The following is a 16,109-nucleotide window of genomic DNA, read 5'->3' on the forward strand; positions in this document are numbered from 1 at the left end:
ATGGAAGAGGAATCAACGCAGTTGGAAATTTCGATCACCACCCCTTTAAACTGCTCTGAGCAGGAACGGGGGCACGTGCAAATGAGGGGCGGGGGTGCAAAGTGCAAATGGGTTTGAGCCTATGATAAATTGCACAGAACTGGGAACAGGAAAGAGGATGAAGTGGCTGGATTGGTTTGTCGCACCAAAGACCAACGAACCAATCATCAACAAGGAGCCATACAGCCCATGATGCTAAAAAAAAAGTGTGTGCTAACACAGTAACATCTGTATTAAATCAACAGCCTTCACTTCATAATTGTCCTTGCTGGATACTCTAAAAAAAGGAAAGGTGACAGAGACAGTAATGTAGACCTGGGGGGAATATTACAGAGCGACAGTGTTTGCAGTAGGTGGTAGTAACACAACGCAACACCATGCCGCAAAAATAGACCAAGTAGGACGAGGTGACGTTTCTATTGAAATGTGAATTCTTCAGTAGATCTTTCTCCCCTGAGATAATTCAGCAAGCGCTCGTCCCATTCTTTCAAATTCCAAATATATCTAAACCCCTTATTTGTAGTCCCCTGGTGCTCCACAACTAGTAATAATCCTTTTAACTAATCCACATCAAATCTCTCACAATGCTAATCCGTTAGGCATGATGGTCCACGGCAGCCATTCATCTGAAAACACTTCTCACCGTGCTCCGGCATGCATAATGAAATTGTAATGGTGATTTGTTGTATTGCTGGGCTCGGCAGAAGGCTTAACTATTCATGTGCTGAGGGTTACTTATTCATAATGGGGTGGGACATGGTGGCGTTGTGCATTATGTACAAGACAAGCATGAGGGGACCGGGGACGGGGAGGTTGAAAATGACAGCGTGCCAGATTAAAGAAGTCAGTGTGACACTTGAAGGAAATGCACATAACATACACATATGGAAGCCACAGACGGAGGAGACAGCAAGATTACTATGATGTGTCAAGATCGTCTTCAAGTCGTCCTGATACAAAACAGCTCCAACGTGACATGAATCTAAACGACCTGACGTCATGCGAGTGTTCTCTGATGTACCCTGCTGCCGATGCTGATGCTCTCAGGATGACATGGCGTCAGACCGACACCCTCCCTTTCACATAATAGGCCGTTTCTGTTGTGTCATTAATGCTAATTAGCCACCGACTGGATCCCCCTGCTGCCACATCACCTGCTTCTGTCTGCTGCTCTGAGGATCCTGATTGGAGCGGCACCCAGTCTCGTTCTCCAATCCGGAAGAGGTAATGTTATCTTTCCATCGAGGACAGTCTCAGAATCAGGTGGACATGTTCCCACATTTCCTTACTTTATTTTTACCTTACATCTCAAAAATCTCTCAGCCTGAGTCCTGAGATATACTGTCGGTTTTCATCAGCTATGGTGTTTAAAAGATTTAGACAACAACTGTCATGATCCCACAATCTTTTGGCGTTAACCTAGTTTAACATCAATCGGATACTTGATCCAGCAGCTAAAGGTCTGACCATTTACTGACATCGTAATCTTTGTGTTTCTTCTGTTCACGCTACTAAAAATAAGACCTCCAAATGCCTCATGCAGGCGTCACAGTTTCATTCTGAAGTCTCAAATAAAACTGGGCTGAAGTCTAAATGTTTTTATTCACTCATTTTAAGGAATTATTTTTTTTGTGGTGTTTAAAAACGTGAACACAACAAACGCAAGAGCCGCTGCCCTCACAGCCAAACCAACTGTTTTTTTCCTCTGTTGGCCTTCGTCCCTCTGATAAAAGGTCTGGACTCTTTGACACTGTGATGTAGCTGCCTTCCAGGTTTAGGACTTATATCACATTACACACCTATAGATAGACATTATTGACACATCCTGCAGCTCATTGAGGGTTATATAAGCAGTGTGCTGTAGTGCTGCAGACAGCATGGTACGTTACTGTGGGATCTTTACATTGCAGAGCGGCGGGACGTCACTACACAGCGGCAGCCCTCCGCGATGCTAATGAATCCATGCAGGGCATTGTGAATGAACACTTGTTTCAAGGCACAGCTATTCCCTGACTGAAAACACCGAGATCCACCTACTTAGACACATTAAAAGCTAACCTCGCAGGCTGGTGAACATGACAAAACGTCAGCCCACTCAAATGCATTCGTCAGCACATCGTCTCTCTAAACTACAGTAACAGCACAGCGGCACAGGGGATTCAGCAACACGGCATGATGGGATTGATCTGAGCACAAGTTTTAGCTTTTGAAACTCACTGCCTCTCCCCCGATCATAGTGCTTTCCAAGATCATGCTAATCATACCAGTTTGAGGCCAGTGCATTTGAATGTGTGTGTGTGTGTGTTTTGCTACAGTATATACACTATGAAGCAGAGGCACTCATTAGAGTTTTTATGCATATTACATAAGGAGAGGTCATCTGTCGAACATCGCCTGTGGCAACGCTGTGACATGATGAGTGTGTACTCTACCACAAAGCACCAAACAACCGTCCGACATCATGAAAGATTCACCCGACATAATTCATAAAAATTAGTCTACAGCCATGCTAGCAGCTCTGTCAGGCTGATGTTGAATAGCTCTGCTGAATGTTGTTAACATGCTAACAATTTCTAATTAGCTCTGCACAGCATGCACACCTTAGGCTCATATGAGTATGACATTAGTATTGTAGATATTTGGTTCTAAACCAAAGTATTGGAAGAAGTAGTCATGAAACGTTTGTGGCTCCAGACGAAACTGCTGTTAAATTAAAGATAAGATAAGATAGATTGCCTCCAGTTATTTCACACATTCTACTTCCTTGCCTACATTACCCACAGCGCAACTTTCCTGTCACTTTCCTGTTTGCACCACCACGAGGTTTATATTTCTGTTTTTTTTATTGATATGCCTCAACAACCATTAGATGGACTGGCATGAAACTGGCATTGTAGTCATGAGGGTGCCAGCTCTGAAAAGTTTTAATGTGTAAGATGAGAGAGTGTACCCTTTAGGTACGATTTTGAAGTACTTTACTTGAGTATTTTCATTCCAATCTACTACATTCTGGAGGCAAATATTGTATTTAAACTCCACTACATTTACTTTATATCTGTAGTCACTAGTCACCTAGCAGACTACATGCTCCATCAGAACCAAAGTAACACATATTTACCCAAACTTTTCTTCAGCTATCAGAGGGGAAAAAACACAGATACCAGTAATCTGAAAAATTAGACATTACTGTTATCATTAAATCACTTTTTATATTCAAGCACATTCAATATCGGATACTATAAGACTTTGACTCAAGCACTATTTACTTGGGGAACTTTAACACCTTGTAAGAGGATATTTTAACATGATACAGTGATTTAATTGGCATCAATTCAGCACTTCTTTGTTTGTTCTGGACCAAAGTGGTCTGACTTTGCTTTCCCCCTGAGCCTCAGCAAAACAAACACAAACAAACTTTATTTGAATTGATGTGAGGAAAGAAAGTGACATTATCTTGGCGCACACACAGCTTGTTGCGATTTCGTGGCTGACCAAAAAGTTGCGTCATCTTTTTTCCTGTTTGTCTAAATACAATCGTCAGCTGTTATTAATCAACCTAATACACTAATCCTCTCCCACCACCCACTCGGACTGACAGAGCAGCGTTGTTACAGATAAGGGGGAAGCCTCGTCAGACATGACAACATGAGTAGGAGGACAGAGAGCATAATATTTACATGTTTTTTTTTATGGTATTTTTTGACAGATATAGTTTAACGCCACTGAAAATAAGAAAAGAATAAAACATGACCTTTCATAATATTATTGCAGCCAACCAGTGACTCTTAACATTTAAGGGATGAGGTGGAAAAACTTCCACAGCTACATGGCTAATTAGCCTTTTCAAATAAACTTCCGGAAGATTCTGCGGCTGGTATCAGTGATTAGTCTCATTCCTAATGATTGGCTTAACGAATTTAGTCAACAACAACCAGCTCAACTATCAACTCAGAAGACCTCCTTAAAAAGAATCAACTCTGTAGACTAATCAAGACGGCCAAAGGTCAGCTCATTTAGTTTAATATTCAGCCGCAACAACGAAAAGTGCAGCGTGTGTGCAGCAATGGATTGCTCAATGTTTGTGACAACATGCTCACTTCACTGTAAACAAACTGTTGTGCGGCTTTTCGCCTCTCCTCCCTCTTCCTCCTCCCCTCCGCCTTTCTCACCCCGTCAAACATATTCTGCACATTTCCACAGAGCGAAACTTGCCAGAAACCCGAGTGAACAGTCATTCTTTTATTTCATTTCGTCAGTCCAAACTTTCCCGCAACACCGACGCGAGGCTCCATCTGTATCGATTTATCGAATTAGTGTGATAAACAAGACGTGTGAGGACATGGGAGCGTTTGAGGGCACGTCACACAGCGGAGCATATTCGGGACATAAAAGAAAAGAGCTGACAGTAAATATGCTGCTCTAAAAAAACAGGAGTGACCTCAAACAGCCCCCGAGTCACACTGTTCTTTTTTCGGAGATGGGAAACACCGTGGGGACGACTCTTAACAGGCACATCCAAACACTTCTCGGTATCACAAATCCAAAATCCACAAAATCTTCGCTGTAGTGTTTGGCAAAAGCAAACCAAATGTTCTTGGGTTAAAATTTCTGCAGACCACCAATGATCGCAGTTTTGCCCATCATATATCCCATATCACATTCCTATGCATGTTTATGACCTGAATGCGATATCAGGAGGCAGAGGGGATGGTGGTGGAGCTTGGCACGAAGACCGCGGTTCAAGACTGCATTGCGAAATCTAAAAAAAAGCGTCACACCACATGATATTTTTAAAGAGACCTCAGTGTTCCTGCAGTGTTTGTAGTGATCAAAACAGGTATTATGAGCCAGCCTGAACCCTTTTCTCACCCAAACTTAGTGTTTTTTTGTGCTTAAATCCAACCCAACAATACACACAAACACAGTCACACTTGGACACACAGCCACAGAATCATGGAAACAGATACTCAGACAAAAGGCCTCACAGTAGAACCAATAAATCAACACTAAAGAGTTCAGTTCAGCTTCCTCCCCACAACAACAATTGATATTCAACAGGCTCCAAGGAAGGCAGACCTTTTCCATCTGATACAATCTGTTTTGTCATGTCTTAATGAAAACAAATGCAAACCTGCAAAGCAGCGTTTTGATATTTCGAGGTGGCCCTGAGGTGCAAAATACCAAATCATTTCAGAGAACACATTAACATAACAGAAAATTCAGAGACAAAACTAGAAAACAAAAAAAAAATACAAAAAAAGTGAAAGGCACAATTAAGGCTAATCAAAAAACAAAGCAATTAGAAAGCACAGAGACACAGGACAACAGGATACCTACAGATGTTACACTTGGATGTAGGTAGCAAATAGAGGGGGCTCATTTTTCTTGTGTGCATCCATTGTAAGGTTCCACCAGACCTCCCTCAGAGATCTATTATACAAATTCACATTTGTGATTTATGTTTGCTGATTTGCCACCTCCCTGTACACACCAGCAGACCATCTACACCTACAGGAGGCCTACTTTTTCTCTGTTCCTCTGACTACATCACCTCTCTTACTGTGCCACATTTACCTGGAGGAGTTACCAAAAAGAAAACACAACAAAGGAAGAAAAAAATGCGAAAAAAATGAGACAAATGCACCTGGCTGACCACTCAACACCAGGGGCTGTAACTATACATCCATCAAGAGCCTATAGCATTGATGCAAAGTGAAAACAACACCACCATTGTTAGCACACGCCTTTATTTTGAAATTACCATGGTATCATTTCTGTCCACTGCTTTCTAAACTTCTTTTCTTTATTTAAAAGAGTCGACTGTTTTCCATTATAACTGCTTTTTGTGAGTTGATATAAATGTAACTGATTGTGTTCGATGGGCATATGATATCATCTAATATCGACATCAGGACCCCACATCGAATCGAATCAAAATCGTATTGTGGTAGACTTGTGATATCGGCAAATATTGTATCGTTGTCCGAATAATCGATATTACATGGTACCATGGTACCATGGTGAACCTTGCAATTAATCAGCACCTGAATTAAAAACCTGTGGGATCCTCGCGGTGACCCGACTATCTTCATCAAATGCTGCATGTGCTGCTGCTGCTGCTGCCTAGCAACCAAGCAAAACAGTCGTCATCAGCATTCACTCTGTGAGTCTGACAGTGCAGGTTTACAGATGCAGTAAAGACGGATCAGTTTGTTTTGATTCTTTCATGTTTGAGAATATTTTTTTTTTTTCCCACATTTTTTAACATTTGGAAATAAAACAAAAAGAAAACTCTCCATCTATATCTATGAGATTATCTGGATGTTGTAGTGGGAACACCAGACTCACTGTTACCTTCACTGTAGGTACTATCTATGGAAATGTCTCTCTGTTGGCTTTTCTATTCCTTTTATTTGTTTTGCCAAAAGTCGTTCTATTTATTGTTTTATTCATGTTTCCTTCAAATGTCGCTGTGCTTTACACGCGAGGCGCCGCAGGAGTTGGTTTTTGTTCCCCCGGAATCTCGTCTCCCTATTTTCTCATTGCCTGTACTCGTCGACGTGTGTGAGAAAAACAAAAAACAAGGCGTGAGAGAGAAAAAGAAACCGAGGCAGGTGAGAAAGACGCGAGCGAGATGCAGAGAGAGCAAGCAGCGCGGTTGTGTGCGCATGTGCATGTGAGAGAGAAACGACGGTGTTTTTCCAGATGACAGCCGTGTGGAGGCAGTGTGTGTTTTGTCATTTATCATTTGGAGAGCTTGCTTGTTAGAGCACACACACATCGTCATCGTCACTCTGAAGCGGGAGGGCCGAGGAGAGGAGGCGTTTTATTAGCCCGTCAGAACTACAAACGCACGCAACGCATGGTATAATGTGACAGCGTACACGCAGAGATACGGCGCTAACAACACATTTAGGACACACACACACACACAGACAGATGTGAACACATTTTCTGGAGAACAATAAACAAAAATGAAGAAAGACATATATGCGCACATGAAACACAGAAACAACATCTGGTATAGTTGTTGAAACACAGACAAGAGTAATCTGGATTATTTCATGGATTCCATGATGGATCTGCCAACAGCTGATTCTGAGAGGCACATGGTGAACGCGTATCAAAAAAATAAGGATAACTGGTTTCTCAATGTGAATTTGTTATTAATGCTGGCATCCGTTAAAGATGGGCAGAAAATGATACGTGCACACACCCTCTGAGTCATACTACATAATTCATCTCATGTGTTTGCCCTCTGGAACAACAACGATCGGCCTATGAGCAGAAGGACTTTATTTCTGCACATCCTCCAAAACTTAATTAAATATAAAATTCAAAGTAAATTTAAAGTAAATAAACCATCATTTGAATGATGTGACAATGCTGTATCATAACGAATGCAATCATCAGACGGCATCCTCCACATGTTCAGTCACCAGCACATGTTTTTTTCTATGATGACCAGTAGTGGAATTTTGTTCCTTTTATGAGTTTCATTAATGGAACCCATTCCTGAATCCACAGTTGGAACTAAAAGCTGAATTCCATTTCATTCTCTGTGTAACAAATTTGAATGATGAAAAATATTTTTTTTAATTGCAATTCCAGTTGCTGAACACCAGCCAACCAATCCAGTCCAATCAAGCCCCAAGTGACTACTTCCGAAGCAGTCCCAAAGTTGTCTTTTTGTGCCTAATATCACATTTCCCTGCATCCACACAGAGTTGGTGAAGATTCAATTCAACAGTAGTGCAGTTACACAGCGGCCTGAATAGGCAAGAGTGAGCCGATCGAGGACATGGCATTTTACCTCTTGTAACGCGCGAGTTCCAGCACTGTATTTTACTGAACGAAAGCACAGGCACTGCTCATGGGGCTTTTGTGTATTCGGTTTTTTGAATGAGAAGAATGGAGATTTGTGTGACTAAATAGATGTTTTGCATAGAAAGAGAAGGACACGCAAAGACTGATGGAAAGAAAGTGGCACCCAATGACCAAGACATCCAGATAGATTGATGAACAAATTAAATTATGCTGCCACACGTGGATGGAAACTAATACACACAGCAGAATGGTCCCGTGGAAAGGATGTGAATAGCACTGAGGAAGGGAAACGGGACCATTTTAATGAAGTTATGGCAGCCATTATGCTGTCAAGAGCCCTTTGCCGCCGCGACCGTGGCGTCGGCGGCTTCCTCGCTGCGTGGGAGTGCATAGCAATGTGTTTCTGAAGGGAACGACCTTGTTTATTGGCTTGATTGAAAGCGGGGCAGAAAATAGGCTGTTTCCTTTCTCACCGGAATGATGTTATTTTCTTGCCTAATAAAAGAGGAAACACTGGGGAAAGAAAAAAAAAAACGTTAAGTCTTGGCTATTTTACTTGAGCTTAAACTTATTTTCAAACTTATCCACATTTTACACACGGTAAAACTAAATATTGTGTGAATGATGGCAGTGATTAATTGATTAACACATATTTGCTGTCCATGATATCTATTGATGGCAACTACACCGTGGTAAGGTTTAATACAGGTTATGGTTAGAGAACGATCATGGGTTGTGTCAATCAACCACCCAGGGAGATCACGTAGTGGACTATATAGTGAGCTCCTCGGTCAAGTGGAAAAACACTTCTGACACCACAAAGGTCATATTTTCGCCCTCAAGCACAATGCATGATGGTATATAATTCCCAGGTAGTGATCATCGGTTGTACACTACTATCAGCGATGTGCTGTGGTATTGAGTCAACAATGTAGGACATAATAAATCTCACTATACATTCAGACAGTACATAGTGGGAAGAAAGTGAGCGTGGACACAGCCTAGGTTATGATAAAAGGTGCAATATGTAATATTTATATCAGGATTGTAGTTTAAAACTTTAAAAAATGACCAAAAATTAGCAAGAGGATGTGACAAAATATTATTTTTAACCTGAGTTCAAAGACAAATGCTGTTCAGCCCAAAAAATTGCCAGCAGAGTAACAATAAGACCACCCCATTGCTACGAGGTCTGGGTCTGTGGAGACTCGAATCAGCTAAGGGTCCCTAAATGCATGGCTAACTGAGCTAACTAGTTAACGACAGCTTGTGAGCCACAGACAGCTACAGAAAAGAGGATCAGTGGGCGGCAGTTAGCGCCCGCTCTGGCGATATCCCACCCCTTAGTTGTTTGGAATGACCCTCGACAGGTTGCCAATTCGTACATACTGCAGGTAAATTTTTTAAAAGCTCTGGTTTCAACTAATAATGGTCATCATCAGTTATTTCTTCGTGTGAGACCAGAGAAGATTAATAAAGGCAAAAGGTGCAGTCAAACGCAGCAGAACTTGCTGCCACTCACTGTAGCCTCAACCACGTGATGCTGCTAATGCACAAAGACGATCAGTCTGTCAATCAAGATCAGTCCACTTCATCTTCAAACCTCTTGATTTCAGCATCAAAATAAAATACACCGGCACCAAAAGGCATCACAGTGCCAAGATAAACACAAGAATATAATTCAACTCATGTTCCTCGTGTAAAAAGATATTCTCTGTTTTTAGGAAATATGATTCACAGTGAGGAAATCAATTCAAACTACGTTCTGCCGTGGTCCTCTTATAATAAATCTTCATACACATTTTTCAGGGTTTTCATGTTTGTAATTCTAGATGAAATAGCTTTTCGAAATAAACCACCAACTGTTTTTAGAGGGACGATCTGTTACCACATATGGCAGCATAAAGGCATCAAATCTGTTGTCCACGCAGCCACAAGCTTCTTCTGTTTGCTTTTACTTTTCATGCTTTAACTGATGGCCCAACAATCTGCTGACTGCAAATCTTCAAGTAAAACAATCTGATTTATAATTCTGAAGTTTTAGAAGTCTAACCAAACACAACATATGTGTCTTGAGCTCCCCTCACTAACACAGGCCATTGTTGTAAACCTAAGCAGTCCTATTTAAACCCCTCCATTAAAAATGGAGGAGACGGGTCATAAAACATGCTGTGCCACGCGTTCACTGTTCACTGAGCATTGGGAAGGTGAAGGTCTGAGGAGGGACAGGCCTCCAAGGATTCAATCTGGTTCTAACAGTGTTTTCACAATTGGCCGGGAGGTACTGGAGGAGGTGAAAGGGTTCAAGCTCTCATGATGGTTTTCCCCTCAGGGGACACACATGTAAAGTTCAGGGTCACAAGGGACATGTCACTCCATTCAAATTGCTCTCCGGCCATGAATAAAACAAGGTCAAACCTCTCTGGTCCAAAAGTGGGAAACGGTGTGGTTGTACATGTGTGGAAAATGTAATAAATTTTCTCACTGCTCTCAAACTGTCAGGATTTCTAAACACCCCGGTGTACCATAATGCTTTGATACTGCCAAAACCTACCACAAGGTTTGTTCTTCCCCTCACCCTCCAAACCCCTGGAGCCAGTTGCACACCTGGTCAGACAGGAAACAAGCTGAACCCACCGCGCCAATGTCAGCGAAACAAAAAAAGGTGCGCGTGGAGTGCATCGCTGCAATGCGTTTCCTATCAGCAACAATGTGATCCAAGTTTGGATAAAACTGAGAGTTATTTTCTAGCTTTAAAACAAAGCCGGTCAGTCTTCGCTCCATCCCTCACAGGTGTCACACACTTTAGACAGTGACTGAATGAATGAGACACGAGCAGCTGAGATGAGATCTCTGGGGATCTCACCCTGACTGGTGTGACGGCGCATGATAGATGAGCAGCTCGGCGATGCAGCAGGATCACAGCGCTGAGCCGTACAAGCCGAGTGTGTATATGAGCTGCAACTCTCCGTCCAGTCTAGAGTCGCAGCGATATATCGTTTTACAGGTATACCGTGGTATGAAAATTGTTGATTATCAAACTGTGCACGTCTGTTAGTGCTGAAACGACAACTTTAACCAGTTTTTAATGGTCTGCTATGCTTCACCTGTTGCCAACAGGATAAGGAACTCCAAAATTACGATATTGACTTTTGGCCACTAGCACATATTTTTTTCCACCAGATGTTCAGGTCTCTCATGAAGTGGAATTGACAGTGCATACTCTTATCATGATGGCCCACTGGCAGACATACAATGGTTTTCAAAACATACACCCTCACTGGGCTAAGTAAGCAAACTGCTTAGTCGATTTGTCTGGCATGCGCGTAATTAAAACATCATCTTAATGGCTGGTCATGTCAGCAGAAACGCTCACTTTGGGCCGATGCCAATATTTAACGTTAGAGCCTTTATCAGTGCCAGTGCCAATGATGTGCCCACAGCAGGATATGAAGTACAGAGAGGTGGCAGAGACGTTGGCACAGTGGTGGAAGAGAGGGCCATAGTTGAGGTCCCCTACCACTACCCCCCCCCCCCCAACCCTAACCCCCCGAGCATCCAACCTTGTTGTATGACGCAGAAAGACGGTTAATTCTCGCAAATTACATTTGATTGGGGAAACCCCTGTAGAGAATCCAATTAAAACAAGGCCTGGAAAGTAGCTTTTCGCCTCCCACTGAGCTCAGTGCGTTTGAACGTGCGCTCGAGCATCCACGCGTCTCGTGTGTAGGAAGAAGTGATTAATAGCACAAATAAATAATAGGGTTCAGGCTCGAGATGAAGCTCACACACAAACACACGCGGATGTCGTAGCGCACACTGGCTTCGAGTGGAAAATTGCTTATTGGAAACGCACAGAAACACATTAAAGCAGTTTCTAGCGCCCAATGCAGACTATATGTAATTCACAGGCGAGAGTTGATAAAGGACACATTTCATACAAGTCCTGCATGCAAACACCGTATCTGGTAAAAACTGCTTTCATTGCTGCACACCCTCGGAAAATGTTACAACACGCATTAAAACTTAACACCATTGCACCCAAGGGTCCATTCAAAACCACAATTACAAACTGCTCCACTCTTGAATGTAAGTGTTTTTAGCTGTGTTATCTTGTTATCTGTTTGATTTCTCAGTGAATATATTTTGTGTGCATTTATTCTGTTTTACTTACATGCGATGAATGAACTGAGTGTATGTTAATAACATGATATACTCTTGATTACTCAACTTAGCATAACACAGGTTTTCTATCCTCACTTTTCCGTGTTGAGTCAAACAGTCAATCCTTCCTCGTACACACAAACTTTGTATATGCACCACCAAACTGAATGAACATTTTCTCAATAAATGGATAAATAAATAAAGATAAATAAAGCAATCCAATCCTGTTCCCTGTTATCTCTCCAAGCTGTCTCATCAATTAAAGCCATGAAAAATGCCAAATAAATAAATAAATGAAATGATTAATTGCTTTTTCTATTATCTGTTGAAAAAAAGCAAAAGACCTCGCCATCATAATTTCCCAGAGTTTGACCGACACGTTCACATTACAAGATTTTAGCAAACCAGGTGTCCAAAAACCCAAATTTATGCACTCCTTTGTCATAGAAGACAAAGAAAAACCAGCAAACGTTCACATTTGAGGAGCTGGCGATTATGTTTGTCACCACAGAGTAATTAAGAAAACAAATTTGCGGCATGAAACATACTTTATACAAGACAGGTAGAAAAACAGTTCAAAAACAGAATTAATGTGTTTGCAGGTTTCAATTTACTCCCACATATTTTTCCACCTCTGCCGAGAAGAAGGCGTGACTGTTCGACACCGATTTTGGCGATATCTGTCAATGGCGAGGTTGCGTTTTTTTTTGATAAACAGATGATTTGCATATCCCACATGCCAGCTCACACAGACACACACACACACACACACACCACACACATACACACACACAGTCAGGATATAAACTGTGGATGCTCGCCACTCATACAGGCAGCACCTGTCAGCTGGTGTTCTGGGACAGCCAAGGGCTTGTTTGTTTGTTTCTCTCTCTCTCTCTCTCTCTCTCTCTCTCTCTCTCTCTCTCTCTCTCTCTCTCTCTCTGTGAATGTGTGTGTGTGTGTGTGTGCATGTGTGCATGTGTATACCTCTATCCAAGGTCTCTCTCTTTTCCCTCAGCACCCCCACACCTCTCCACCTGCTGTTCCTTCCTTCGCTCCATCCCGCCTCTCTGTCTGTCTCACTTCATACCGACCATCATACCACCATCCATTAGACCTCTCTCTCCCCCTCTCCCTCTCGCTCCCGCACTCTCTTTTCTCTGCACCTGTGACTGAAAAACAGACCCGCTCAGTCTTTCTCTGCTGCCTTCCTGCTCATTACAGCCCCCAGGCAGCCACTCCATCACAGAGAAAAGGCAGAGATAAGCTACAAGAGTACACCTGTGCCTGGTATGAATGCCAAATCCAGAGTCAGTGACAGCCAATTCCGGGCCAAATAATGGAATCAGCGAACCTCAGCTTCAGACAAATCAACCTGACAGCTTTATCTCACACTCCCAATTTCAAAGCACGTTACAAACCTCATTATCAAATGAGAAAAGCAATCGGTAAAAAAAAAAAAAAGAAAAAAAGAATGGGAGAAAAATGTCGAGGCCGCCACAATGGCGCTCGCGAGGGATTACGTTTACAAAGCTCATTTACAGATGGAACAGGTGGGGGAAAATAAGACACATACTTTCATTTCAACAGTGAAGTGCTGCCAAGTCTTCTCTGACAAAGGGTTGATATAAATATCTTATATCAACAACTGCATGCGGCACTAACAGGCCATCTATGAGCAACAGTTTCTCAGTTAATTGTATGGAAACATAATCAGATCAAAATGAGATTTATCTGAATTGCCAAATATCACGAGCAAAGGCCCGAAATGAGCATGTAGATCGACAGCATCAATGGATAAAGACCCAGTGGAAGCTCTCTTAGAAGACAAGAAAGGCAAACAGAAAAAAGAAACAACCCACATAAAGAAAACTTTGCAGACGGTGCAGGCTTAATAAGAGCCGAAGGGGCGAAAGTTGTAATCACCAAAAAAGAAATTACAAAATCTGAGCAGAGCCTGAATTTATTTGTTTTTTTACTCAATAAACATCAGGAGAAGAGAGATAAATCTGAGTGAAGTAACAAGCTCAGCCTGAACAGAATTCACGAGCATTTCTCTGTTTGTTATGGATTACTGTCAACTGAACCAGGAGCCCACAGCTTAACATGTCAACCATGAACCACATGCATCCATCTAGAAGAATGTCCCATTGGACCCAAAGCCCGTTTGTCCAACAGCAGAAGTGTTAAGTTACATGCATACGTTGGTGATAACAGATATCAGATATATTCAGAACAACTAGCCAGCAGTGGGGGGGTTTGTTTAAGGAATAACACGATATGTGACCGATGGTCCAATGGGAAATCTTTCCGACTGTTGGGGTTTCAGAACAATAGGTGTGCTGTCGTTCCTTTAGTGTCAGCTGTCCAATAAAAGCATAACATGCACCAACAACTTACTATTAAAATACAAAACAAAACTCAATATAAGTTTAGGGTTAGGTTAAAATTCTTGGACAATACCTTCAAGGATACATACAGTGTGGTATCATTTCAGCCTGCGTTGTATAAGGATGAGCTGATCTGAGAGATCAGAGATCAGCAGTCGAAGCTGATCTGGCTTATGTGAAAGAAAGACAGCGGGAGTTATTTCCTCCCATCGAGCTTCATTATCTGCGAGTACGCATGACAGAGAGCGGCAGAGATGGGTGATGTGTAGTGTGTGTGTGTGTGTGTGTGCATGTGTGTGTGTGTGTGTGTGTGTGTGCATGTGTGTGTGTGTGTGTGTGTGTGTGTGTGTGTGTGTGTGTGTGTGTGTGTGTGTGTGTGTGTGTGTGAGATAATGTTTGTGTCCACTATGTAATTATAGATTTCGTAAAACCTGAGGCTTAGCATGATTCACTCAACCTCTGATTTGTTGGCTGGATGGATACTGATGATAATGACATGTGGGTGCTCAGGAGTGTGTGTGTGTGTGTGTGTGTGTGTGTGTGTGTGTGTGTGCTTGTGTGTATGTGTGTGTCACTGTATAGGTGCTCCTTGTGTAGAGGGGAACTTTTCAAACACATTACATATTATTCCACTTTTTTTACTGAAGACAAGTGTTTGTGTCACTTGCATAATATACAATATAAATGTATGTACAGTTCAGTGTGCGTGTGTGTGTGTGTGTGTGTGTGTGTGTGTGTATGTGTGTGTGTGTGTGTGTGTGTGTCTGTGTGTGTGTGTGTGGCTGTGTGCACTGTATAATGCCGCTGCTGGTTCATTAAAAAGCTTTTCGCTGATGAAGGCAGTTCATACCAAGCTAGAGAAAAAAAACAAAACAAGCCCAGACTCTTTACAGTCCCGCGGTGCATTCACAGTACAGTGATGATGTATGGATTTCTCCTCTCAACACACAAAGAGCATTATGGTATTTGTATCTATGGTAAGACAGATTGTCGCACATTGTAAAGCGGTGAATAAATAGCTGCCAACAACAGCGCTGCAAAAAACTTAAAAAACGGAAACATATGCATTTCACATACACTTGGTCTCCAACCTGCTTCTCTCAAAGCTTTTTAATCAGTTAGGTCACTTCAACCTGTGTGTCAGTTTCAGGTGTGTGTTTCTGCAGGCGCTACATGTGTGACTACATGAATCTCTGCTAATAGCTTCCGCTGTGAGTCTGTACGGTTGAAATACCACAGTGTAAATCGTTGACATCAAATCCATTTTATGTTGCGGGCTGACCCGGAAAAACAAAATTATGGCAACACTTGCTCTCCCGCTAATTGGAATAAGACTGGAGACGCATTTGTTTACTGAATATAAAATTGTACCCTCCAGCTTCCAGGCTTCAATCCAGGTCTCAGCTCCCCCCGATTAATTACGCTAATCGATGATGTGCAAATCCTCCGTTATCGGACAAGGCAGTACATACGGCCATAAGAACAAATAGAAAGGGAGCCTGGACAAACAAATCCAGCAAATAAGTGATTGGAAGTGGCGATTAGGCATGGGAGAAAGTGATTGAAATATAAAAGTCTCATTTCAAGCTCACTCATGCAGATTAAAAAGTGTTATGTGACTGATAAAATATAATGAGCTATAATTGGAGTTTACGGCACTGAACAGAAGCAGGGTAACTGTTTAAAAAG

At 42.1% G+C, this 16,109-nt stretch overlaps 1 protein-coding gene across 1 annotated transcript in view; it reads right to left on the reverse strand.

Annotated features, from left to right (window-relative positions):
• b4galt2 (UDP-Gal:betaGlcNAc beta 1,4- galactosyltransferase, polypeptide 2) overlaps positions 1–16,109 on the reverse strand; it is a 161,985-nt gene that overhangs the window by 121,699 nt on the left and 24,177 nt on the right. The gene's annotated exons all lie outside the window — the stretch shown is intronic.

Source organism: Acanthopagrus latus, chromosome 21 (assembly GCF_904848185.1).
Source record: "Acanthopagrus latus isolate v.2019 chromosome 21, fAcaLat1.1, whole genome shotgun sequence".
Taxonomy (NCBI): Eukaryota; Metazoa; Chordata; class Actinopteri; order Spariformes; family Sparidae; genus Acanthopagrus; species Acanthopagrus latus.